The following is a 27,500-nucleotide window of genomic DNA, read 5'->3' on the forward strand; positions in this document are numbered from 1 at the left end:
TAACATACTAAGAAATATTGACTTAATTTTAAAAATTGAAACTATTTTAAAATATTAGGAAGATCAAAAGTATTATATATTAAAAATAGGAAATAAACAAAAATAATAGATTCTACTATTTCTCAATTTCATAAAGTCTCAAAACAATTAACACACACATTAGAAAAATGTTGGCAATAAAACCAAAATTTTATTATTAAATGTTTATGTGAAAGATATAGTAAACACGTGGTAAGAAAATAATTATAATATAAAGCCAAATGTTAAACTAAATCAAACTTAAATATTACAGAAAGTACTATGTAAAACTAAAACCTATGCAAAATGTTTCTTTTCTCAAGAAACATTTTTTTTTATTTTCGTACAAAAACTACAACATTTTATTGTACAAATGTTTCGTATAAACTGTTCTTTTACTCCAAACATTAAAATAAAATTTCAGAACTTTTTACTCAAAATGTTCCATCTTGGTCCTTGAGATAACCTTACGCGTGTCTTACCTTTTGTTCACATATTTCTGTTGTCCACTGCACATGAAATAATTCGCAATGAGTGCAGAGTAATCGAAGTATCTTGAATATATTTCGATTTGGATTCGTGTCCCTCCAAAACGGTGTGACACAGAAGTGCCCCAGTGTGTGGTATGTTACAAAATCTTTGAGCATGATGGAATGCGACCCTCACGCTTGGAATGCCACTTGAGGATAACACATCCTGCTCTTGCAGACAAGCTCAAGACATTCTCTGAAACAAAAAAGAATTTTCTTGAAGCAAGCTAGGTTTGAAAGTAGAGGGGCATTTCGGCAACAAATTTCAATAATTGTCGAGACTTCCTATGAGATCGCCATGTGATTGCAAAGAGCAAGAAGAGCCATAATATCGGAGAGTCTCTCCGAAAACCAAGTCTACTACCTGTAGCAGAACTCGTTCAGGGGAGAGATGATGCATACAAGCTTTCCCCATTTCACTATCAAATGATACAGTCAAGTGAAGGATCGATGACTTGTCTGGAAAACATTAAAGATCAAATTCTCGACCAGGTAAAAGTGTGTACTGATGCGCTTCCGGCCATGCTTGGTCTGCAGTCAGGATTCATTGCTAGAGTGAAGGAAAATACTTCATCTGTTGTAGTACACACCGCATACCTCATCGTGAAGCCTTACTATCCAAAACCTTCCCTACTGAAATTAGAAAACTCCTGAACGTGGCTATCAAGTTTGTCAACTTTGTTAAAGGTGGAGCCTAAACAGTCGTCTTTTTAAACTGCTGTGTAAAGATATGGATTTTGAAAGGAAGCATCGATTATTCACATGCATGTGCGAAGGCGATCAAAAAGGGAACATGCTTGGACAGCTTAATAAACGACGAGAAGTAGTGATACTTCTAGATTTACAACCGAAGGCAGATCTCCATGACAATTTCTAGTCTGAAGACTTTCAGCTATCTCTAGCTTACCTGGCGGACAGGTATGCTAGAGAATGCTCTCGACTTTAAACTACAACGGTAAAACTTCAACATTCTCACACACCACGACATCATTGGAACCTTCATGATGAAACTCGATCTCTGAAACTATCGAATTCAGCGAGGAAATACAGCCAGTTTAGTTACTTGGATTTTGCTCTCATCCAGGGTAACTTTGATTCTGAGTTAAAGAAACAAATAATCACTCATCTAACTTGAAAATTGAATCATCAAATGCTTCTCAGATGTAGATGAAAAGGGTGAAGCTTGGATATTCATCAGGAACTTATTTCAGTGTGAAGTGACTGATGATTTGCATGAAGTGCAAGAGGACTTTCTTGAGCTGAAGTTCAACCCCTGAGCTAAGGGGTATCTTAAAACGTTATGGATCAAGTACCTTCTTACTTAGCCTCTAATCTCACATCAGATTCTTAGGATTTTAGCTATGTGTAGATCCACGAGGCTATGTGAGACTGCATTTTCCAGGCTGGTTGCAGTCAAGGCCAAGTACAGAAACAGGCTGAACGTCGAAAGAAACTTTCGTTGTGAACTCCCTGGTATTCAACCAAGCATTCAAGAATACTAATACCAATCGTATTAAAGAAAATCGCTAAAAACATAGTTTATATTTTATTTAAAATCTGGGTGGGACTTTAATCATAGATGCAGGGGGTTCGTGGAAAGAATGACTAATCCTGGTAGTATAAAGGTTAAGGGACACTGCTCTAGATCAAAACTGATTGACATTCCAGACTTTCTCTAATACAAGTATATTTTGAATACATAATTCATTCTCTATTTTTAAACACATTCTTTGTTATCTTCTCTTCTCTTCTCCCTCTTCTTTTTCTTCTTCCTTTCTTCTCTCCTCCTTCCTCTTCTTCCCCTTGTTCTTCTCCTTCCTCTTCTCTCGTTACCTTCTTTCCGTTTGCTGCTGTTTCACTTTCTGTTTTACATGCTTTCTTCATAATTTACAAGTTTCCCCATTCACTTAATATCTCTAAAATTTTCATCACCCCCAATCCCACCACTCTCATTATTGACGTCTTCGTCCTTCTTGTCATCACTGTCATCATTGTTGTCTTCATTTTATCTTCCTCAATCTTCAACATCATCAAGTTCTTCATCGTTCTCTTCATTATCAACATCATTCATTACCATGAAACATGGCGATCAGATGCAACATCTTCAACATCATCGTCATCAACACCAAGAGAAATATCACCACCAACATCATCAGCATCAATGTCATACTCCTTATCACTATAAACATGCTAATCACCATCATTAAAAGAGTAATCAACATTAACAACATCACCCCCATTCAACAACATAACATCTTCATCATCAAAACTAACGCCATATTTTCTTCACTTCTACCTAATCATCATATTAATCACTTCTCCGCAACATTATCACCATCATCATCATCATCATCATCAAGTTCATCATGATCGTAATTTCCTTTCCCTCTCTACCTTTATCTAATTGATAAGCCATAATATTATAAATTTTGTCAAATCTTTTACATAAAATTTCTTCTTTCCTCAATTTTATGTTCCGTGTGGGTTTGTGGAATAATAAACTCCAGGAAATCAAAATAGGAACCTTCAGTAATCTTTCCAGGTTATCATATCTGTAAGTTGAATCAATGTTCTTTTCTAGTATTTCATTGACGGTATATTCCTAAATATGCAACATCTTCTCATCCTTCCATTTAAGCTCCCAATTCCGTCTTTCCAAAGATGTATTTCATTGTTTATGAATGTCGGTGATTGTGATTGTGGGCCCATTTCTGTGATATGGGATATATGAGAGCATGATACATCAGGGAAAACACTGACTGCATGCATATGTATATCTCTTGGTATGCGAGAATATTGACACGTACGAACTTTATTTCTAGATGGACGCTAAATAACATCCTTGTATAAGCGTTGTAGCTGCTTATTCAGAACTAAATTATCATCTTTACTACTTATTTTTCCATGTTGTTGTTGTTGTTGTTTTTTCTTCTTCTTCTTCTTCTTCTTCTTCTTCTTCTTCTTCTTCTTCTTCTTCTTCTTCTTCTTCTTCTTCTTCTTCTTCTTCTTCTTCTTCTTCTTCTTCTTCTTTTTCTTCTGTCCTTTTCCTTCTAATTATCATCGTCAATTTTCTCACCGTCCGTTTCATCATCAAAATCATTAATTATCATAAAACACCGCGATCAGATGCAGAATCTTCAACACAAACATCGTCATCGCTAACAGTAACATCCCCACCAACAATATTATCATCATCCATATTATACTCGGCACCATCATAGACATACTAACCCCCATCATTATCAGAAGAATCGACATTAACAACATCACCTCAATCATCAGCATAATAACATCTTCGTCATCAGCACCACCACCATATTTTTTTCTCCTCTGCATCGTCAACATATTCATCATTACCACAACCACCACCAGCACCACCACCACAATTATCATCATCGTCATCATCATCACCAGCGTCATCACCCTCATCATCATAGTCAACTTCATCCTCATGCTCATCATCATCATCATCATCATCATCATCATCATCATCATCATCTTCATCATCCAGTTTATCATCATCGTGATTTATATTCCATGTTTTCTTTTAATTGTTTAGTCATAATTGATTAGCTATTCTGTTACACATGTGTCTTCCACACAAGTTCTTCTGAGCTAAATATTTATTTTACAGAGATTTGGATGGTAATGACATCAAGGAAGTCAAGGCAGAAACATTCCAAAATCTTTTGAGTTTAAGTACACTGTAAGTTGAATCATTGTTGTTTATAGTATTTCATGGACGTTATATTTCTAAATGTTTAAGTCTTCCCATACTTCGTTTTATGCTCCTTCACACGTCTTTACCTTCACTATCTACCTATATCCAAAGTGTGTGCTATTTTGTATGAATGTCTTGGAATATGAGGGCCAATTCCTGAGAATTGGGATTTATGGGTGTAAGAAAATTAACAGTAAATGTTACCCGTTAGAAAATAGTAAAAAGTGACAAAACTACAGAAGACTTGTTTTAAAAGGTTAAAGAATATATATTTAAGTCAATATGTCTGAAGAATATTATAAGTTGTTTTCCTTACAATGACATAGTTTAGAAGAAAGACCGGTTTCGTGTTTAGCTTTTCAAATTTCTTACGTCGATATGTTTATGTTGAGAAGAGTTATCGTTATGTTTATGTGAAAAGAGTTCTAAATAAGGGGAGGTAATAAGTGATTTCTTCCGTGTAAGGGAGATAATCGCTTAATTTTTTTTCTTTTCCTTTGGGGTGAATTTCTCTGTATAAGTATGTTGGAATGGTTAAGTCTGGGCTTGTACTTTTCAATGAAGAATGTTTCCTTGTTTAGTCTAGTTTGTGTTGATGATCCGATAGCACATTGGTAAAATGGACAGATTAAAAATTGTGGTAGTAGTTGCTTTGCGCATTTCTCAATGTGCTCACTAAAAGGTATCATTCTGTATTCTGGGAATGCAATCTGTTGTCGATGCAGTGTGCATCTACGTCTGAGTGATAGTCCCGTGGATCCCACGTAGTCTTGGTGGCAGCCCGAGCATTTTATGACATAAATTATTTTTGAGGCACAAGTAAAATTAGATTTGATCTTGAATTTCTGTCCCTCTTTGAAGAGGAATTCTGATCCTTCTAGCAGGTTTGGACATGTTGCACAGTTCGGTCTACATAAACATAACGATAACTCTTCTCAACATAAACATAACTAAGTAAGAAATTTGAAAAGCTAAACGCGAAACCGGTCTTTCTTCTAAACTATGTCATTGTAAGGAAAAAAAATTATAATATTCTTCAGACATATTGACTTAAATATATATTCTTTAACCTTTTAAAACAAGTCTTCTGTAGTTTTTTCACTTTTTACTATTTTCTATATATTCAACCACGTGCTTTCACAAACCAACTTTCTTATCTATATCTATCTATCTATTATATATATATATATATATATTATATATATATATATTATATATATATAATATATATATATGAATAAATAAATGTAGTTTAACGCATGTATAAATCAAATATTTTTACTTTCGACACATGTTTCGAAAATTCCACTGATACCATTCAAAAGGATACACGGTATAAGCAAGGCAATTTTCTCTTCAGGGAAGTGAAAAAACGAAACTCGTCAATACGACATTTTAGCAAAGAATGATGGATTTGTATAGTAATTAACTGAATGCTATTAATATTATTTAAAAAACGTTATCTGATATAACGTCAAAAGTAGCTTACAGAAAGAGCAGGGATATTAATAGTGAAGGTTAAATATAAAGGAAATTAAAGTTTAAATTATATATAATGATAGATACTACTTATACTTAAAGGTGTGTTTGCTTTACTTCCAAAATGTTTCCAACCAAAAGGTACAAAACGTTAAGAATAGTTTAGTTAAATTTGTCAGTAGAATGGGCTTAAAAATCGTTTTTCATGACGATATGATGAAGGCCAACTTTTTAGATATTACGCTTAATTTACACAGTGACTCTTACTTCCCATATCGTAAACCGTTGACCAAATTTAAATACATTAGCAAATTTAGTAATCATCCTCGAGCAATTACTAAGAACTTAGTTAAGAATATATCATTTAGATTATCTAAATTATCTGCTAATGTTTATATTTTCAATGATAATGCTGAATTCTATAACTCTGCCTTAATTAAAGCAGGTTATACAGAGAAAATTTTCTACATTGATTCTACTCAGTCTAATTGTAAATTCAATAATGTAGATAAGATTTCTAGTCGTAAAAGAATTATTGATAACAATCATAACTTATGTACCGCTACAAAGCGAATGAAGGGTTATAACCCTTATATAATCCCCTATTATCGTTCTAAAAGTAAATATAACACTTTCAAAAACAATTACGCTATAAATACTAGTAAAAATATTTGGTTAATAATTCCGTACGGGAGACAAATTAAATCTAATCTCCCACTGCTGTTTCGTCAAGATATTGTTAGGAATTTTCCAAAAAATTCTAGTTATTACTCTATTATCAATTCACATACGGTTAGGATCGGTTTTCCAACACATTGGAAGCACATCGTTAGAGTTATCTAAAAGAATTTCTATCTATTACTCAACATTTAGAGATAGAAATAAGCGTAATAGTCTCGGCAAACTGATTTGGGATCTAAAAGACCACAATGAACAATTTCTTTTAGAATGGTTGATTCTCTCAATCTCGATACCTTATGACAAAGGCAAGGAATTCTTTCTTCTCTGCAATTCTGAGCTAGTTTTCATTATTTTTTCTATAAGTACTCTAGTAAACACGGTTATAGAGCGAGCATACAGATGTAAGCATTGGCAAAAACACACATTTAGTGCATATAAGTAGTCTCTATCATTATATATAAACTTTAATACAGATGTAAGCATTGGCAAAAACACACATTTAGTGCATATAAGTAGTCTCTATCATTATATATAAACTTTAATTATTAAACTTTAATTTCCTTTATATTTAACCTTCACTATTGATATCCCTGCCCTTTCTGTAAGCTACTTTTGACGTTATATCATATAACGTTTTTTAAATAATATTAATAGCGTTCAGTCAATCGCTATACAAATCCATCATATTTTGCTAAAATGTCATATTGACGAGTTTCGTTTTTTCACTTTCCTGAAGAGAAAATTGCATTGTTTATACCGTTTATCCTTTTGAATGGTATCAGTGGAATTTTCGAAACATGTGTCGAAAGTAAAATATTTGATTTATACCTGCGTTAAACTCCATTTATTTACTCATATATTATACAAAGAATTGCACGTAAACATGAAGTTTTTACCTTTATAAACAAGGAGTTACAACCTCTTTAATTGTGAGATTTTTGCTACCCTGGTAAATATTTATTTTTTCCGTGTTAATTGTTAACAAGGTAAAAAAACACTCATTCCTTAATCTGTCCTCTTTAAGAACTCTGTAAGTAGAATTATATGATTTTATAGAATTACATCAAGGTAATATTTCTAAACGCCGTAATTTCTTCCCATCATTCATTGTCGGAATCTGCGTGTGCGTGGGTGTGTCTTTTTGTTAGAGGTGGGGTATATGAGAGTGTCATATATCAGCAGCATCCCCACCAGAATCCTTATAATCAATATCATAATCAGCATCACCACAGAAATGCTCCTCACGGTTATTATTACAAGAATATTCAACATTAACACAATCATCTCCATCATCACAATGATAAAATCTTCTACAAACCATTCACTCTTCTCTTTTACATTATCACCATAAACATCACTACTGCAACCACAAAGTCCACTGCCAAAACACCTACCCCCTATGTTTCCCTCCTCTTCTCGCCCTCCACCTTCTCATAATCATTAACATGATGAATATTATCATCGTAACCATTATCTTCATGGCCTCTTCATCGTGATCTACATCCACCCACCATCATCCAATATTTTAGCCAAACTTCTGTCGCAGATGTGTTCTATACAATTCCTTCTTAACCCATTTTTATGTTTCAGATATTTGAGTTATTATGACATCAAAGAAATCAAAGTAGACACCTTCCGAAATCTGTCCAGTTTCACATATCTGTCAGCTAAATCATTGTTTCTTATAGTATTTCGTTGACGATATATTTCTCAATAAGTAATGTCTTTCCATACTTAATTTTAGGCTCGCTCACCCGTCTTTCTAAGGATGTGTCTTTTTGTTTGGAAATCTGTGATTGCTAGTAGAACCCCATTTCTATGACTGGGATTATGAATGCATGATAATTCAGAGGAACCATTGAGTGAATGCAGGTGAATGAATCAGTGTGTGTGTAAAATTATGTCTCTGTCCGAAATGTGTGTTAATGTTTGTTAATGTATATAACAATGATTTATAATCCAAATCCACAGATTCGGATAATTAAGGGGAGGGGGGCAAAATACTGCACACAGCTTTATATATATATATATATATCATACTCCCATGGGCACAAACACACACGCACATACATGCACATGCGCACGTAAGCACATACACAAGCACTCGCACACGCATTACGCCTACACAAACTCCACCAAACCACCTCCCAGACACACACACACGCACTCACAAACATGCGCACACATACGCACGCACACGAATGCACACACCTGACACTCACAATCCCACGGATACACGTATATACTCACTAATACGCATACACGCACACACACACACACACAACATGCACGCACACACAACAACACGCACATACACACACAAATGAGCCCACACATAGCTCCCATACACACAGCACACACTCATACATACACTCACACCATTATACATACAGGTATACACCCATACGCACATACAAGCACACACGCATACATACACAAAGTAAAGCAGTTATGTTCCCCACACACAACCCCTACGCATACACACACTAACACACACATACATACACACAGACACACACACACACTACAGACAAAACACACACACATACTTCAAACTACCAGTACCTGCCACTGACCATTCTTCCACGCCCATGGGTAGGTAGACACAAGAGCCACTCCTACTTCATTCTTCCTTGACCTTAAACGATACTAAGCCCAGCCACAACCACATACACACGTGCTATCGTTACACACATACACACACACAGACCTGCGCGCATGCACATATCCACACTTACACACACATACCTCCTAATGCACTCTCCTGTCTTTGAAATAACTTTTTCTTCACCCATTCCCTTCCGGTCATTCAAAATGTAACCGCGTGTGTACCGTCGGCAATTTTTCCTCCGTCCTCCCTTCTATGGATCTTTCCTTTTCCTATGTTTCTGACGAAGAGCTCCGCTCGAAGCGTTAGATCCTCCTTCTTTCCTTCTTTCCTGAGCGTCCAATAACGCTTTACTTGTTCCACTTCCTCACGTTGTTGAGTTTTCTCTTTGTGTTTTCATGTTTGGATTAAATTTAAATATGTATATATATATATATATATATATATATATATATATATATATATATATATGTGTGTGTGTGTGTGTGTGTGTGTGGTGTATGTGTGTGTATTCAAGTACAGGACATTGCCAATATTCATCTCTTATACTTAAATGGATGTGAATGTGAGTTTGAGGACATTTTTTGAAAGGGGATATACCGTCGGCAAGATATACCGCGTGTGTACCGTCGGCAAGTTTTCCTCCGTCCTCCTTCTATGGATCTTTCCTTTTCCTATGTTTTGACGAAGAGCTCGCTCGAAGCGTTAGATCCTCCTTCTTCCTTCTTTCCTGAGCGTCCAATAACGCTTTACTCGTTCCACTTCCTCACGTTGTTGAGTTTTCTCTTTGTGTTTCATGGTGGATTAAATTAAATTGTCTTATATATATATATATATATATATATATATATATATATATGTGTGTGTGTGTGTGTGTGTGTGTGTGTGTGTGTGTATTCAAGTACAGGACATTGCCAATATTCATCTCTTATACTTAAATGGATGTGAATGTGAGTTTGAGGACATTTTTTGAAAGGGGATATATGGGAGGTTGATAATTGAGGGGAATCATCTACAGCATGCACGTGTCTTGGTCTATGCACAAATATATGCAAGTGTATTAATATATGTGTATAATATGTACGGCATTTACCTTTAGATGGAAGCTAAATAACTTTCTTGATTCACCGTTCTAATTGTGTATTTAGAGCTGCATATTTTAGACGATCGTTTTTAAACATGTCCTTTAATTGTTGCTCTTCTTCCTTGTACTTCTTCGTCTCCTTCTTCTGTTCCCTTCAATTTTAAATCGTCGCCCAAATCATTATCATTAATTCTATCTTCATTTAGTTCATCGTTATCCTGACCACAATCTTCATGATTCCTTCAATATTTCTTCTAAATTTTTATCCGGCACAATTTCTTCTTCTTCTTCTTCTTCTTCTTCTTCTTCTTCTTCTTCTTTTTCTTCTTCTTCTTTCTTCTTCTTCTTCTTCTTCTTCTTTTCTTCTTCTTCTTTCTTATCTTCTTCTTCTTCTTCTTCTTCTTCTTCTTTCTTATCGTTATCATTATTATTATTATTATTATTATTATTATTATTATTATTATTATTATTATTATTATTATTATTATACAGCGCTTCTGCAATTCATTCTGACAGTAACTTCCACATTAACGGGAGGCAGGAAATTCGTCTGCATTTCCCTTTGATGCATCCTTCAGGCACAACACCCTTCTTCTTCTTCTTCTTAGCCAGCCTGGGATTTATTCTTTTCCATTAATCAATGCATTTAATTGCTCTCCGTTCAATTTACGGCAACTACTGAACTATTGTAACTAAAATCCCTGTACACCATCAGGCTTTGATGCTTTCCTATTGCATATATTTTTACTCATATTTCTAATAATGTCTTCTATGAAGTGAGTGGCCTCTTGCTGAGGATAAGCTGTTTACTTCAGGTTGCAGAGTCATTCAGCTGTAGTATTATGCTATACATGCTTACACCATACCTTATCCCAGAAAAGTCGAATTTTATCAGCATCAGGGACTAATCTTGTACGTTTTTTATCGTCATTATTCTCTGGTCAAAATCTTTTTTTGGTCACTTCTAAATAATTTGTTTGGCTGGTATTGCTTAATCCATTATTCAAACCTATTCAAAACTTTGCTTATTTTGCATCTATGGGCTGCTTCAGTTCTTCAATTCCATTCTTCCTAACGTTTTCGAATTTCCATTCATATTTAAGTTTTCCATTTCTTTTCAATGTCAATTATTGACGCTACTCTGCTCACAGAGTTTATATCATCAGAAATGTCTTTCCCTCCACTACCAAATATGGTTGAGAATGAGAGGAAGAATAGCAGCAGCAACAACACCACCACCACAACAACAACAACAACAACAACAACAACAACAGCATCAACACAATGAACAACGATGGAAACATGAAGGCGGAGGAGAACACTAACACCGCTACCATTACTACCGCCAGGAGGACCAACCAGAGTAACAACAATAAGAAGGAAAGTGAAGAGGAAACGTGAAACACTAGTAAAGTTGGACACTGCCACCATTTCCGTGTCAAACAGAGGAGAAAAAAATTATTAAAGCAACAACATTGTTTGCTTCTATTTATTTCCGTGTTAGAATGGAATGGGAGGTGGAACTGCTGTGTTGCCTCGGAGAATTTGGATCTCGAGATAAACACTATCTTCCTTGACTCAGACGGAAAGTTAGTCGTCCAGGATGTGATGAGGAGTGACAGGGGTGGCTTCACGCTGGTGGCTGTCTATCCTCCTACAGGAACATGGCACCCGGACTACTTCAAACTCCTGGAAGTTGTTTTCTCAGAACGTTTCGTCCTTTAGAGCTTATGGGCAACTGGAACGCTGTCTTACAGTCACGTTTGGACCGTTTAGAGCTAGCGGATAGAGTAGGTGGGTGCAAAAGTCTCGCAAAACAGGTCAGAAGTTTTCAACTGTCTGACAAGTACCGGCTGGATTTCCAGAACGCACCAGTATGGACTTGGGCTAACCGCAGTGGGTCATCCAGGTCGTATTTAGATACAATTCCAGTAGGCCAGTGGACAGAAATAGTATAAGTTGACTAATTTTCAAAATCGTCACCTACACATACCACACATTTGTGATCTGGGCAGGGATCCAGTTACTGCAATCTGGACGCCTCACTCCTGGTGTGCTCAGCTGACTGAGACCACATTACTAAATTAGGTAAGCGTGTACTAACAGGGTCAATACATAACGATAAATGGGGGTACGCTCTAAAAGGGCAATTGGAATAGAATCGATTATGTTTAGGAAGGGACTCGCGAATTAAAGCCGCTCGATGGGAACGACTTACAGAGGCTCAACGCAGAAACAGATCCACAATTCAGTCTTTGGTGGATCCAGGTGACCGAACGATACTCGAGCCCAAGCGGATGTGTGCCGGATTCAATCAGCAGGGATCCGGTTACTGGAATCTGAATGCGTCACACCGGGATGTGATAATGGGCTGCATGGCAGGCAAATCGCTTGATTTGGATAGTCTGCGTATTGGGCTTTACTATTATATGCCAGATTTGTTTGGCGAATTCTTAGCAGACTTCTACCGCCACTGACAGCAGAATGGAGAAAGCCGAGTTCTATGAGCCGAGGAATTGGAGAACTTTCAAGAAAGAACTCTAAGAAGAGGGATCGAATAGAAACTTTTCGGCCGGTAACTCTGCTGAACGCGGACTTCAAAATTTTGGCCAAGGTACTTGCGCAATCCCAATCAGATCCATCCACAACAATATCCACCTCATGAGACATATCATAGACAGTGTTGTTAATGAAGCTGGCATGAGTGGGACGTTGAACAGTTTAGATCAGCCTAAAGCATTTGTTAGGATCGCAGCAATGTACCGTGGTATCTCGTCGTAGTTTGGGTGAATCATTACATTTTGGAACCATTCAACATCAGGAGATCGGCCCGTCAAAGCTATCCTCTCTCGCCTCTCCAGCAGATGATCAGTCTAACGCTATTAGAGCGAAATTAGAGGTGGTGAGAGGTATCCCGCCCAAACTGAGACATGGAAGAACCGTGTCGGCATATGCAAACGACTTCACCGCCATAGGTTCAACGCTAAACATTCGGACCTGGTTGACACCTTTCTAAAAGAACTCGATGATGTGACATGAGCAACAATTAACTTGAAGTTAGTGGGCCTGCAACTCGGCGCTGGGAGAGACAGATCTATGACTTCCAATAGCATTGTGGGACGCTGGACGGAATAACCTGTTAAATTGATCGGCGCCTGGCTCGGTCCTGAAATCCAGATGAAGAAAATGGACGAGAGAGCGAGAAGGCTATCCCTGAAAGGTCGGGTGGAGTTTGCAAATGCATCCATCGAATTCGTCATCTACTACCGCCTCAAGACTGACCAATCTTCAGCGCCTAGTGTTCCGCTTTCTGTGGAAGGAATGTAATCCGCTGGTCAGGAGCTCCATTTGCTGTCAACACCCGCTAGCTTGCAGCAACTCCAGCGATTCTTAGAAGGTTACCAAGTGTTGTCGCCGTTTGTCAGAAGCGTTTTCTCACTACTTTTCCTTTTCACTGATCAAGCTTAGACCGAGGAAGGGAGACGGCCACCTATAGTGTCGTCATGCGCCCACACTCCTGTGTCAGTCAGGCAATGCGGTCGTGGAAATTCCGTTATGGCGTCCTATAGAGGGTTAATGGCGGGTAAGTACGACGATGTTCTCATGGAGTCACTTGGCGTCGACAAGAACGTGTTGGCTGGTCTGTTCCGGACAACTTTCGGGCCAAGGACTATGCATAATTTCTAGAAAACCTTTTGGCTGGAAGTGATACCGTAGGGCACTGCTCGTTCGAGGTAAACTCTAGAAACAGAAGAACATTCATCCCGGCATACCCAGATACGCAGAGAGCGACGAAATTGTTCTTCTCACTCACTTTTAGTGCCCTTATTTTTCTGAATTGCGGGTTTATGTCGAATATCTGCTGTCGCGTGGAAGACGAATCCAGATATCGACTCAGTCCATTGTGAGGATAGTTTCGCTGCCTTTCTTCGCACCGAAATAGCAGGGTGTTTTTCGTTGCCTGGTATATTTATTGAAAGACGTTGTATGGTGGACCAGGTTGAAAGGGCTGAAGACAGATGTGAGTGTCACTGTTGATGTCACTTGTGCAACTAACATTTGGAAACTGTGAATAGGATGCAAGCTTCGAGTACTTGTAGGTAACATATGTTTTCTCCTCCTCCTCCTCTAAATGTTATTACCCAACTTTCTAGGCTCTTCTCACAGATATCCAGCGTTCAAACTTTATAAAGGTATTTTTTTTAATCCTTCAATAAGTAATGATTTCACTTTATGATTATTCTTTCTTGTCAATCATTATCATCATCACCATCATCATTATCAACATCACCATCATCATCATCATAATCATCATCATCATCATCATCATCATCATCATCATCATAATCATCCTTATCGTCATTTTCACTTCTCTTTGATCTTACTTCTCATATTCTTCATTCTGTTCTTTCCTTATTTCATCCCATTTCTAGCGTTTGTATTATAGGCATTCGACTTCCTCTCTCTACTCCTTTTGCTTCTGTTTTGCATTTTGATGTTGCTTATCTTCCTCTGATCTCCTCCCCATCCAGACACCTCGTTCCTTCTGTCTCTTCCTTCTCTTCTTTGTATTCTCCTTCACCCTGGAAAACTTTCTCCCACTCGTTTCCTCTTTATTCATTCTCTCCCAAATTTCACATAATTTTTCTACACTTGTTTTATACTTTCAATTCTTCATGTTACAGATATTTGCAAAATAATGAAATCAGAGAGATTGAAGTAAGAGCCTTCCATGACCTTCCCAGATTAACAAATCTGTAAGTAGAATGCGTCTTGATGATAATATTTCATTTGTAATCATCAACATTTTCATCACTAGTATCATCATCAGTGACACGAAATTCGTAGAATTGATCATCATCGTGATCTGAAATCTTTTGCTTTCATCATCTAATTGCTCTGACAAATTCTGTCACAAATATATCCTATGCATTTGCTCATCAGCTCAGTTTTATGTTTCAGATACTTGCGGTATAATGATATGAAAGAAATCAAAGGATTGATTAAAAATAATCAAAGGATTGAATAAAATTTCGTGACATATTTCTTAATATGTAATATCTTCCCCCGACCCCCTTTATTCTGAATTGTTTCTCCTTTTAATTTCTTCACCATTACTGAAGTTTTTCACTTTAGTCTTCATATTCTTCGTTCTCTGCTGCGACTTCATTCCATTCTACTTCTAGCATTTCTGTTTTTGCTTTTTATGTCTCCCTTCTATGCCTTTTGCTCTCGATGGGAAAATGTTAGTGGAAACTTATTTTTGCATACATATATGACTGTGTGAATGTGTATGGATGAGTGGAAGGGAGTGTATCAAAATGTATGTATATTTCGGCGTGTATATCATGTACGGTGCTTCCGTCGCCATAGCCACTAATTACTATCATCGACTCTTCTTCTCCTTCCACATCTATTTCATCTTCTCTTTCTTCTTCTTCTTCTTCTTCTTCTTCTTCTTCTTCTTCTTCTTCTTTTCTTCTTCTTCTTCTTCTTCTCCTTCTTCTTCTTCTTCTTCTTCTTCTTCTTCTTCTTCTTTTTCTTTTTCTTTTCTTCTTCTTCTTCTTCTTCTTCTTCTTCTTCTTTTTCTTCCTCTTATTATTATTATTATTATTATTATGATTCTTTCTTCTATTTATTAATCGCCTTTTAATTTCAAGCTTTTCCTTATTTCATTTTACTTTCACGTCTTTCAATTCTCCAAGACTTTTCCTGCTCTCATGAATAATCATGAATGAATTGGCGAAGATGAAATTCTATGTTTTAACATAGCTCAGGATTGGCAGCTCATGAAACATTGGAATAAAGTCCAAACGGAAGGTTTTAAAGTTATATTTGAAAGATTGAGGAAGAATTCTGGCCAAACCCCTGGATTTTAGGCATCATGAGTTACTCCTTGTTTGACAAAGACTTTATCAACCCTTTTCCTGCCTTACCACAATATTTCTTATGGAAATTCTCATCAATGTCCTATTCCCACGTCCAGGTAAGTGCGGGGCTACTCACGAGCTTATTTTATGATCAGTTCATGCCAGATGCTCAAACCAGGTGATGAATGAGGCTAAGTGTTCTTATCCTAAAACCTTTTCGCAAACTCATCCATGGGAAACATTTGTCTCACTACACTTGTGTGACAAGGAACATCCTCTTACCATCAGAGATCATGCAGTTGAAAATTATCACTTAGACACTTTTGGTTTTCTCGAGAGCTGAAGCCAGACCTCAGCTGTCGCGTCAGTTTGTGCGCACATCTTGGGTGAATATCTTCTCACTCGAAGGTTGTGTTTCACTTTGTCGCAGATGAACTTCGCCCTCTCCAATCTTCTAAACTTTTCTCCTGGAGTATCAAAACTCCTCACAAGTTTCATATGCAATTTTGTTTTCACGTCTTCTATCACCAGATGCCAATAATCTTATGGATTGATTTGGATCTCTTCAGCTCCAGATTGAAATGATCCTTCTTGAGGTTATGACCTCCTTATGTAGCTTTCCTCTCCACTATTCCATCATTCTCAAACGTACACACAATTGTCTTGATAATTATTGAATGGACTTTGAAGATGGAATCTAGAGAATGAATTTCGGTACCATTACTGAAGGACTGAATGATCTTAACCCACTCAACCTTGCTCAGTTGGGTGTGGCTGACACAAAACTATTTCATTCTGTTACCTTTCTAGCTAAATATCTCAAATGGTATTTCAACCATTCTTATAAAAACGTGTGTCAGTATGTCCAGCCAGCTTATGTGCAAAACATGTAACAAAAAGCAAAAAGTGTGTTAGTTTAAAATTTTTCAAGAGTGTTTGAGTATGGCAGATTTGCTGTTACATATGTCTAAGTATATGTGCGAGTGTGTGTGAATGTATCAAATCTTAACCTATTCTCCATCATCATCATTAGAAACTTCACTAGCACAAACGTCAACATGAAAATCATTATCTTCATAATTATCCTCATTAGAATCATTATCACAATCAGCACCAGCAACATTTTCTTCAACACTACCACATTCTTCCTGACTCAAAACTATGTACGACGACGACGTCTGGCACCACCACCCCTCTTCCTCCTCTTCCTCCCCTTCACCAACACCACCTTGTGAAAAGAAGCTGCGAAAAAGCGAAACCGAATCAGATGAAAATATAAAAACGAACACTAGTGACTTCTACAGATTTCAAAAGTATTTACCTTAGTGCGCTACAGCCTATGGCCAGGAGGATAAGCGAAATACTCAATTAACAATTCGCAAATGCTTTCAATTCCTCATTAGAAAATATGCAAATAAGCAAGCTTGATAAGTTCCTACAGAAAAGAAAGAAAACATCTGTTATTTCGATGTGAACTTAGTCACGGCTCTAATGGTTTTCTAGGAATACTTTTAAAGATTTGCAAGAAAGCCCTTCCAGAACTACTGCAGATACTTTTCCAGAGCTTCCGTACATTTGGGCAACCATTCCAAAGTGTTAGAAGAGGTTATATTGATTAAGAAGGAAGTAGAGAAAACTCTAAATATTACTGGTATAATTCTCTGATCTCACATATTAGGTAAGTTATGAGACTCGTTGTCGGAAAGTAGTTGATTACATTTCGAGAACAAAACCTATTCACTAACATACAGAATGGCTTCTGTCCAGGAAGGAGTTGTCTTACTCAGCAGCTACAGCAATGTGACTGGGTACTGAAACATCAGGTGAACTTTTCAAATATGGATGATATCTGGGCATCAATATTCCAACATCAGCCATCTTTAACCAGTCTGCAATTAACATGTTAATGATTTTAATTTGTTGTGAAGTGTTTCAATGTGCGTAGATTTGTAATATTAACAGATTTTTATTGCAGTCAGAACCTTGTGGGCGTGACCAAATATATATTATATCATGATTGCCAGAGTAGAGGCTTCATTATTACGTTAAGAGTTTTGGAAGAACATCTGTTAATGAAACAATGTGGACATTAGTTAGTTCTATATGATACTTACTTTTGCCATTAACCGAATGCCACAAAGTTTTTGACCATTTTTGACCAATAGCAGTACTGTGTATTGTATAACTAGAATTTAATTTGAAAATACTTTTTTAGTATGCTGGCATCCGGAATCAGTAAATGTATCATGTTTAACTAGTGTACTTTACGGGTAATTCATGATACTACATAGTATTTTGCACATTTTCCAATTTTCTAGAATTTAGATAAGATTTTAAAGTATTATTTCCCGTGAAGTAGAATTGAAGTGTCTATGGACTGATACTATTAAGTATCAAATTTGTAGTAAGGTATACGGTAAAATTTGACAGCTGCTCGTTTTGCGCCATTATTATATTTTGACAACCATTATTTTTTTTAGAAAGCTGATACATCTAGTTCTTTATTCTTTGCACTTTATAAAGTATTTATTAATCGATATTTGCTATTTTTGTTTAAGAATCGATAAGTCAGAAATTTGTACAGTTTTGAAATATGAGTTCTCTCACTGACAGCTCGGAATATTAATGGGGAATTTCATTCTAATGTTATTACACAGCATACAGTATCAAATTGGTTTGCAAAATTTAGTTCTGGTAATTTTGATCTCACAAATGAGCAATGCGGTCGACCAGAAACAAAGTTGGATAATGTCGAACTGAAAGCAACCGTCGAGTCTGATCCATCTCAAAGTGCCTGTGAATTATCGTTGTTGTTTCGTGTTAGCAAGCAATTTTGGCTCTCCTAGTTCAAATCGGTAAAGTGAAAACGTTGGATAAGTGGCTTCGACATGTATTCAATGAAAATCAGAAATAGCAACGTTTGGAAGCCTACATTATGCTAGTTTCTCGTCGCAAAAATGAATTATTTTTGTATCGTATTATAATGTGATGAGAAATCGATCCAATGCCTCAACTGTAGAGGTTAACCACAATGACTGGACGAAGATGAGCCAACAAAACAGAGTCCAAAACGCAAAAGAAGCTGATGGTGTGTGTTTGGTGGTCTGGTCCAGGTGTGATCCGTTATGGTTTCATTACTCCTGGCTCATTAATCTCAGCCGAAGTACACTGCAGCCAGCTGGAACAAATGATGCAGAAAAGTACAAAAAACAACCTAGATTAGTCAACAGGGTCCCTTGCCAACAAAACAGAGTCCAAAACGCACAAGAGCTGATGGTTGTGTGGTTTGGTGGTCTGGTCAGGTGTGATCCGTTATGGTTTCATTACTCCTGGCTCATTAATCTCAGCCGAAGTACACTGCAGCCAGCTGGAACAAATGATGCAGAAAAGTACAAAAAACAACCTAGATTAGTCAACAGGTCCCTTCTATTTTACTGCAAGACAACGCCGGATCACACAACGGAAAAATAACTTTGGCGAAACTACAGGTTTTCGAGTTGGACGCTCTCTTTCATCTACCTACACACCCGATATTGCCCCCACTGAATACCACATCTTTCAGAATTTCACTAACTTTCTGTTAGGAAAAAAAACTTAATTGCGATGATACTGTAAAATAAGCCTTCCAGGAATTTATTGTTTCTAGACTGCCAGGCTTTTACAGTTCCGGTCCGCACAGGCTACCGCTGAAATGGCAAAAGTGTATTGAAAATATGGGTGCATACATTGAAGAATAAAACTATTCCATGTATTTACAAAACATTGGTTTTTAATAATTTTCATACTTGACGACCTAATATAAAAGATATATATGTTTTTCAAAACAGTTTAGAGACAAACATTAATTCCTACATATATTTTGAATATGTTTCTTAAAGTTGTGAATTGGTGTTAAGATAAGTGTTTTAATTATTCATGATTAATTTTTGCAATTTCGTCATTATATTGCTCCTGGAATATATAATATTTGTACATTCGATGAGAATGTGATGTAAAACCAACATCGTGCAGAAAACAATGTCTGATGGTCTATTCTTATAGGTTATCTTATAGCTTATTTTCGTCCATCTTTTGATATTCGGTTATCACAGAAACCTTCTCTTCCCTCAGGATATCTAAGTGAGATTAATGGAAACTTACTCTTGTCCAAACTATAGGCAGAAAACTCATAGATAAATAAATATCTTTGCAGTAAACATGAGCTTTTATTTGCTTAGTTTAGACAGTATATTAACAGTAGAAAACAGACTTGTTAATTGTACATATTCTAACTTATAGAATACTTATTTCTTTTTTCCAGATATTTGAGCAACAACCAAATACAAAACTATGAGGATGGCGCGTTCTTATTCCTTCCCAGTATTAATTACATGTATGTACAACAATTCTTTCTTTATTGGAAAACCAAAAGTCTTTGTAAACCCATGAATAGATGCCATCAGACTAAACTCATGAAAACATGTCATCAGACTAAAATCATAAAAAATGATATCATCAAATTCACAGTTGTTTAATTCAGTTGACAATAAATAGCAATGTTTTGGTTTTAATTTTAATGTGGCACCATGAATATTTCTGAGTATTGTGTTTTGTCATTGCAACGTCAGTGTTCAAACAACATGAAGATTGGTTTGATATAGTTTCATCCATGTTCGGAAATACGAGCTGTATTCAAAAGGCGTCCAATATTTGGGTACACAAGCATCCAACCTTAGTCCATTTCATAAATTTTATTTAATCTTCTTCAAAATACTCCTCTTGGGATTTCACTCACTTGTCCTAAGTTTTGTCATCGTTTCTATCATTTCTGGAACACCTTCTTGAGAGTGTTATGCAGCTCTGCTGTCCTCTCTCCACTCGGATCGCTTCTCTTTCAGCGTCGTTTTTACTTTTGGAAAGAGCCAGAAGTCACATGGTGCCATGTGGGGAGATTTGGGAGCCTATCGAAAAAGGGGTCTGTTACTATTGATCATGAAAGCTTGGATTACGAAGTGCATTCAAAATGTATCTGAATTTATTTTTTCGCTGATATTCTCTGCATGCACAAATCCTCCGTTAAAATATAATACACTGATCCTCTGCTTATTTCAACTTCGTGAATAATTCCCTGGATTGTTACATTACGATCTTCGATGACTAATTACCGATGCTTCTCAATCAGCTCCTCGTTTCGCCTTCTTTATGGCCTGCCTCAGCGTGCTTCACTCGCCTCTGAGGTTCGGCCATGTTTGAAGTGGTTGTACCACTCTTTGTTCTACGTTTTTCCCATGGCATCATTAATAAGAGCCTGCCGAATCTTCTCGTTGGTGTCAGTTTGAGTAACACTCAGCCTTCTTCGAAACTAAATGCAATATCTCTGCTCGATGTACCCCTAACACCCGGAGACTGGTGCAGCCTACTGGCGTGGTACACTGATGCGTCATACCGGCGTGGTATACCAAGGCGTCAGGCTGGCGCGGCATATTAGCGAGGAAAGTTCCAGGCATATGCAGGAAGGATGGCGTCACATACCACCTAAAGGATTTTGCCCACGCAGCATTAGTTTTGGCGAAAAAATCATACATTTTGGATACATTTCGTACATATAATAATTTGAAGCTGGTTCAGAAGTATACAATACAATGACACACACACACACACACACACACACACAGACATTTAGGAGATTCAAAAGCTGGAGAATAGCTGTGAAAAGGTTAGAAGTTTGAGTGAAAATACCCTTTCAAGACGAGGAAAAGAAGCACAGTCAGCAGATTCAAACTGCACAATTCAAATTATACATGAGCAGTCAGTACTATTGAGCTAAATGATCACTGACACTAAACGGTGCCTTTAACAAGCTTAAATTTTAACGTTTGGAATTTGGAAGCATTTTTCATAAACAAACATCAAAGTTTTGAGTGTGTTCGATTCTATATATATATATATATACATACATATATGCTGAATCCCTCTTCGGTCATGACTGTCCATGGGATTGCACCTAGAATGTTACCCTCCCAGGGCAAGTCTGGGAGGCCAAGATTATTTATGTGTATATATATATATATATATAAATATATGTATATATATGCATATATATATATGTATATATATGTATTATATATATATATATATATATATATATATATATATATACATATACATATATATATGTATACTTATATGTATATATATATACATGCATAGATATATATATACATATATACATATATGTATATATACATATACACACATATATATATACTTAACAATTCATAGGTTGCTGGCTAGGTGGGTGGATGTTTGTCTACTAGCTTGTTAGTCGCTTGCTAGCTGGCTGGTTGGTTGGTTGGTAACTATAGGGAAAGAGAATTACCAAGAGTTCCACGCTCTGGAAACAAATTCAAAATAACAGTTACAAAATCCTTAACCACACAGCCTTACTTGCGTCCACATATATTTTGTTTGGAATACTGAAACTTTAAATAGACGAAGCGAATGGTAGGTTGTGTTTTATGTCTACGGAACTGGGTTGATGTCCCACGATAAACATTGGTATTTTTTGTATCGAAAATCGTTTTTAACCCAATGTTCCAAATTTGAAGTAGGAAAAGATTCAGAAAGAAATATTTAGTCAATGCCCTCATCTAAGACATTTCCTACTTCAAACTTGGAATTCTCCATTCGTTGAATTGTCCTACCACAGTTCCTTCGAATATCGTCAAGAGCAAAGACGATGTATGGAAACAACACAATCATGCTAATCCAGTCCTGCCCCCAGCATCGATAATTTATTTCTTCTTTACAAAACCAAGTAACCGTTGCGTATTTCTTCCTCCAGTTTCCAGAGAGGTTATGCGTCTTCAGCCATTTGACACGGACGAGTTGACATTGCTGCTAATCGCTTTGTAGGTGCGAAATTAATGGTGCTTCTCTTCCGTATACATGTACTTCAGACGATATATATATATATATATAAATTAAATTAGAGGTAAAACCACTATTAGGCAAATAAAACAATGAAAAACATAAACCAAAACATAAAAATATATATACAAAATATATAAAATTTAAAAATTTAAATTATTTAAATTTAAAATTGAGATTATTAATTTATTTATTTATCTTTTTATTTATTTAATTATTTTTATATTAAATATATATAACTATCAAAAAGTATATATATATATATATATATATATATATATATATATATATATATAAGTTCGTACATACATACACACAATAAAAATACACCAAACGGAAAATTCGCAGCTAATTCCTCATCACTGATCATCTAAGACATCATTAAAACTTTGTGCCTTTAACTATCATATTGTACACTTTTGATGGAGCCAACGGCGAGGGGGAAAAGGAAATGGATGAGAGAGATGCGTCGGATCACCGGTTACGTGGTAGTGGGAGGAGAGACAAAGAATGGTTGAATGTAGAAGGACAAGAAGCAAACAGAGGAAAATGTTAGTAGTGGAAGGAGAAAACGACAGAAGGAAGGCGAGAAAAGAGAGACAAAGCAAACGGAAGAAACAGAAATAGATGCCACAATTAAAATGTTATATATAACGTTAGAGAGTAAAACAAAGTAAAACGTTACATATAACGTTCGAATGTTCAACCTGTCCATCACAAACGTAATTTTGCTTACGTATAACCAACGTCCTCACAGTCGTATTCTGATGGGAAGTTTTCTGTGTATACACATTTAACTGGCTTCACATTTGTTGATTTTCAAAAGTGTAATTTATGAGAAACGTGGAGCTGTGTCGCGAAATATTCCTAGAAATTGTTTACTTTTATAGAAAGAATGCGTCTAAAATCACAATCAGTCAAGTACAGATTGATTGGTTGAATCTGGTCAAGTGGTATTGTAAGGGGATCTTTGAGCTGTTATCTGTTGCGGCCGTCTATTACAATCTTGTGATAGTCACGCGTAAAAGTCAGCTGAAAGATTTAGTCCTGTAGATTTGTCATGGGACAGAACAATAAGTGAATGGGTTGTTTTAGTCTGCTATTTGTGTCAAGCAGCTCTGTGTAAGTAGGCAGCTATAATCTTATTTATCTAAGTTGTGGTGACGGCTCGGTGCAACTCTAGTGAAGGATTCATTCCTTCGTACCATGTTCCAAGTGTCGAATAATATAAATTACTCTTAAACTGTTTAGAGTTTATAACAAATTTGAATCATTTGTAAAAATCACTGTAAAACATGAATTATTTACGCGCGTGAAAGTTAGATCAAATGTTTAATTAGAAGATATGTCATATGGCAGTTAATAGCTTTGAAAGATAAAAGCCACTTCCGAATCTAGGTCTGTTTATCCTTTTGGTTGTGTCCAGTAGCTGTGTGAGCAGCTGTTATCTTATTTCACTAATGCATGTTGATATTTTTTGTGTTACACATAGAGTTTTAGTGAATGATTTAGTGTCTCTCACCAAATGCGATGAAACGGGTGAGAAAGTAAAGTTACTTTTAAACTAGGTTAAAAATTTGCCGAAAAATATCAGGGGAATAGTATATAATTACACCCTGTCCTCGACTTACGACAGACGGTAAGTCAATCTGGTCGTATTTCGGATTTATTTGTCAACACTATTTTCATTGCAACGGATTATAAAGCTATAAAACACAAATATTTCATCCATAATTATTGTGCATAAAGTGAAAAAGGCATTTGTACTCTATTGTACTTTAAAGAAAAGTACAATCTAAAATTAATGTAAAAATTAATACAAAGGAAATTCCGCATATATACAATGGCAAAAAACTTGTTTCTGTGAAAAAAGTTTAACTGACAAGAAATGTTCATTCTTCACAGTTTTGTTCTTGGATTGAGGTCGACGGTGTTTCGAGGAACATGTTGAGCTTTGAATAGTTCTTTTCTTTTTTCGTCATATATCTTACGATAACAACAAACATCTTGAATGATGCATTTACTTTTTGTGGTCGTATGTGCGGATGGTCGGACGTCGAGGTGAGGGTGTACTTAGTTCTTAAAGTTTTACGATATCTATTAAACATTCTAGTATTTATAGATTACATAAAAATATAGTATGCCATCAACATTTTGTATATCACCTATAGTAAATATATCATCTATAGTAAATATATCATCAAGCATGTCTTCTACGTCTGTATATCGTCTGTCATCTGCAACTTGTATATTTTCCATATCTAGTATATCACTTATATCCACATGTCATCTATACTATGTATGTCATCTATATACAGAGATGTACTTTCACAGCAAGTGATTTGATCTGAGATCGTGTGCTGAAACGGAAACAATTGCAGCGTGGAAGGTGTTTGTAAGCCATTTAAGAAACACACAAAAGCCGTTCGATTCACTTCAACATTTAAGTTTAATTTGTCAAAATATTTTCGTCGCTTTAAGACCGCAACGTGTTCACTGACAAAAATCCGTGCTGCATCTATATACAGTATGCCATTTATAACCAGTATGTCGTCAATATCCAACATGCCATCTATATCAGCTATATACAGTATTTTATCTATATCGCATGCCATCTATATTTTGTATATCCTCTATATTCTCTACATCTCAAAACTTTCGAATATGTCCGCTGTCTACTGATTATGTTTTATTATATTACGCATGTCTTAAAAGTTTCAATTGTCTATCATCTAAAGAAGATACTCTCTCTGTATTCTACGTAGATTTAATTAATTCCCTGATGATTTAGAAATTGATATTCCTTCAAAATAATAACAGGAATTCTTATTTTTGAGCAAGTTTTAATATTTTCTATCAAAGTAACATTTGTATATTTATCGCCGTATTTAAATAAGAAGAAAAACTAAAACCAAAAGAATAAGATATATATGATTACCTTATGTTTCACTCCTGGTGAAATACATTTTTTTAGCGTCAACGATTTTTAAAGAAATTGTGATTTACTCAGTTCTTCTCTCTATTACACAGGATGGTGAGTTAAGTTTACTTTAATGCCTTCCTGTTATAGGTTCAAATCTCCCCCTGATTCATCTTGACTCAAGGCTTTAGCGACAGAAAGTTGCGTCTAAAATGTTTTACTCAATAACCGAGGCACCAAATTGCCCCCATCTAATTTCTGGCACCAAACCGCCCCTAATCCATCATTTAAAGGGATCGGTTTACGTGGTTCCAAATATTCTCCTTGTTTAAATTAACTTTTATTATTCAAGACATAAGCTATAAGAGAGTAGGAACTTAACATATTTTCGGTTTCCACCAGAAACCACATCAATTTATTGCTGTTATCAACACCTTCTGGCACGAAATATGAATGTCGTTATTTTTATATTCTTGCTGGAATTATATTATCCTTCTTTCTTGTCAAATACAACAGCGGCTTCTCTTTACCTCTCAAGTACATTCACTTAGGGTTTTGTTTATAATTTCAGCGAACTCGGTTCCAATAAAGATATGATGTGTGGATGTCACCTGCCAGCCTTGGTAAATTATACTAAATCAACATTCAACAGAACTGTGAGTGTCCTAGGCGTGTGTCAGACAGATCCAGGCAATATCCAAAGCAACATTATACCTATAATTAAATACTCGCAATGTCAAAGTTAGTAAAATCTTCCTTGCTTCTGTTGTTATGTTATTACCTCTGACAAGGTCGGCGAGTTACCACAATCGTTGGCCCGCCGGACAAAACGCCCAGCAACATTTCGTGCAACGTTACAGTCATAGTTCAAACTCCGTCCAGAACGATTTTGCTTTTAACCCACTCGGGGTCGATAAAATAAGTATCAATTGAACACTGTGGTCGATGTAATAAACTAAATCTCTCCACACACTATTTCAGGTCATGTGCCTTATTGCCATAAAGAGAACTCCGGGATAGTCTCTCCTGCTCATAATATCAGGAGAGACTGTATGTAAATATATACATGTACACATACATACCCCCACACAATACACACATACATATACAGAGTGGCTCTGTGGTAAGAAGCTTGCTTTCCAACCAAATGGTTCCGGCTTTAGTACCACTGCATGACACCGTCCGACTAAGGCCTTGTGAGTAGATTTGGTAGAGCGAAACTGAAAGAAACCCATCGTGTATATATATATATATATATATATATATATATGATGTGTGTGTGTGTGTGTGTGTGTGTGTGTGTGTGTGTGTGTGTTTGTCTATCTGGACTTGTCCCACTCACCGTCGCTTAATAGCCGATGCTGGTGTGTTTACGTCCCCGTAACCTGGCGGTTCGGCAAAGTAAACGACCGAATAAGTACTAGGCTTACAAATAATAAGATATGGGGTCGATTTGTTCGACTAAAGGCGGTACTTTAGCATGGTCGCAGTCAAATGACTGAAACAAGTAAAGGAATGAAGAATAAGAGAGTATAACACACACAGGTACACATGTCATATATATATATACATACATACATATATATATTTATATACATATATACATATATATATATATACATACATATATATATACATATATATATATATATATATATATATATATATATATATATATAT

General features: G+C 36.1%; 2 protein-coding genes across 4 annotated transcripts in view; both read left to right on the top strand.

Annotated features, from left to right (window-relative positions):
- The window catches only part of LOC115225437 (adhesion G-protein coupled receptor G6-like), a 176,499-nt gene that overhangs the window by 99,193 nt on the left and 49,806 nt on the right, over positions 1 to 27,500 (top strand). The window lies entirely within an intron of this gene.
- The window catches only part of LOC115225268 (adhesion G-protein coupled receptor G6-like), a 1,160,637-nt gene continuing 1,136,210 nt past the window's right edge, over positions 3,074 to 27,500 (top strand). Inside the window, exons 1-2 of the mRNA XM_036513960.1 lie at positions 3,074 to 3,102; positions 8,020 to 8,091. The gene's annotated coding sequence lies outside the window, so the exon portion shown is untranslated. The remainder of the gene's footprint in view (positions 3,103 to 8,019; positions 8,092 to 27,500) is intronic.

The sequence above is a fragment of the Octopus sinensis genome, linkage group LG27, assembly GCF_006345805.1.
Source record: "Octopus sinensis linkage group LG27, ASM634580v1, whole genome shotgun sequence".
Taxonomy (NCBI): domain Eukaryota; kingdom Metazoa; phylum Mollusca; class Cephalopoda; order Octopoda; family Octopodidae; genus Octopus; species Octopus sinensis.